We start from the raw sequence: 1871 nt of genomic DNA, 5'->3' as shown, positions 1-1871 counted from the left end.
GTGTTCACAGATTTAGGAACTATTTCATGTCTCCGGGGAAGGTAAGCGGTAAAATGAGAGGCTTAAATTTGAGTTGAATGTTAAGTTTATATAGGACTTGCTTCATGAGGTAAGGCGTCCTGGTTCCGTGATTAAAAGTGTATTTAGTGGCCATGGTTTAAAGCCATGTGCCTACCAATTTTGGGCACATAGGTGTAGTCCTGCGAACATATTATATTTCAGCTTACACAGTCACAGTCACTTCTTCATTATTTTGTAAGTATTTTCGACAGTCAGCTTTTTAAGCCTCGGTTTCTATAGAAGATGCCTTGGAACAACATTAATCTAATATGGACAAAAAATTTTAGATTTCCATAAATATAAGTAGAATTCTATACTGAACGTTGTATTTCACACGTAAACACGTAGTAATAGCATAGAGTATAATAATATATTCTATGGTGATAGAAAGGTCTCCACCATCCAGTCAGTACTCCAATATTTTAACTAATTAACCACAAATACTACATACACAAGAAAATAAACCTTATTAATGTGATACTGTCCCGCATTTCTCTATTCAAAAATAAACGGTTAAGTGTGACTTTCACCTCTATTCCCAAGATCTTAGATCATTTATTGCATTAACACTTATCGATCATCTCCAGAAACGATAGCCATGTAAACTAGTCATTGTCTTTGAAATTTACGATTAAATTTAGACTTTAACCTGATTAAATTAGAGTCTAGGTTGCACCAACACAGCGTGTTTGTAAAGTCACACCGGCAAGTTGAGCGTGCTTTATCCAGACGGACCCAGTCACGCAGAGACGTCTATCTCATAGTTCGAGCCAATAGTCTAATTCGATTTTCAGCTGCAGGTAACCTTTGTACAATGTAGTGGTTAATCAATTTGATTCGGTAGAAGTACACAATACGCTGGAGCTTCACTAATCGAGTGATATGTTTGATTTGCGCCGGAATTCCTATCTCATTGTAACCGCAGATTGAAAATAGTTTCTGTTTCTACAATGCTTGAATTTCGGTAGATCGATTCAACAAAGTTCCTTGTGCTTGACAAAGCATGGCTATTCTGACTGAAGTTGTAATTTTGTTGTAATTTATTCTCTCATATTATTATGGATTGGATGGAGGATGACATCCGGTGACTGTCAAAGTAATACGTACAATTGTTGTGCTCCGCTATTTAAACCTCAATCATCTGTATAAGTTATCCATATTCAGTGAAAAGTGTAATTATTCATAAATAAACACCGAAATTGCACAAAAATCATCGGAAACTAAGAAAAGATAAGTCTTTAACAATTGAATTTACTCATTAATAATTCCATAATTCAAAGCATTTCGATAACCAACAGCTGTTATTGACAGATGTCACATATTTGACAAGTGTCAAATACATACTGCCAACATAAGGAAAATATCGGGAGTTGCCATTTGAAAAAGATAAGGAAAAATATAAAAGTAGGGTGACACGATATTGACCATAGACTAAAACTAAATTTTTTTAAAATGAATAATGAAGCACTTTTTGACAAACTTAAAACCGAAATGCAAAACCAAACTAAAGAAGTCTTAAATAAAATGGATGAAAAACTAGCACCTTTCACACGAGAAATAGAAGAATTACGATTAGAAAATAAAATTTTAAAAGAAAAAATAGCGAATTTGGAGAAAACCAGCAGATCAAACAACATTATTATATACGGTCTTAAGGAAACAGAATCATCCCAAACAGATCTTTTGGAAAAGGTAACCAAGAAACTTACTACCCATCTGAACATTACGGTTGAACCAAAAGATGTAAATAAGATTTATAGAATCGGAAAAAAAGATACTGTTGGAGGGAAAACTAGACCAATACTCATGGC

The sequence above is a fragment of the Colias philodice genome, chromosome 1, assembly GCF_061535455.1.
Source record: "Colias philodice isolate Cphi_HAF_F1 chromosome 1, ilColPhil1 Martin Lab GWU primary, whole genome shotgun sequence".
In the NCBI taxonomy this organism is placed as follows: domain Eukaryota; kingdom Metazoa; phylum Arthropoda; class Insecta; order Lepidoptera; family Pieridae; genus Colias; species Colias philodice.
Note: the sequence above shows the minus strand (reverse complement) of the source record.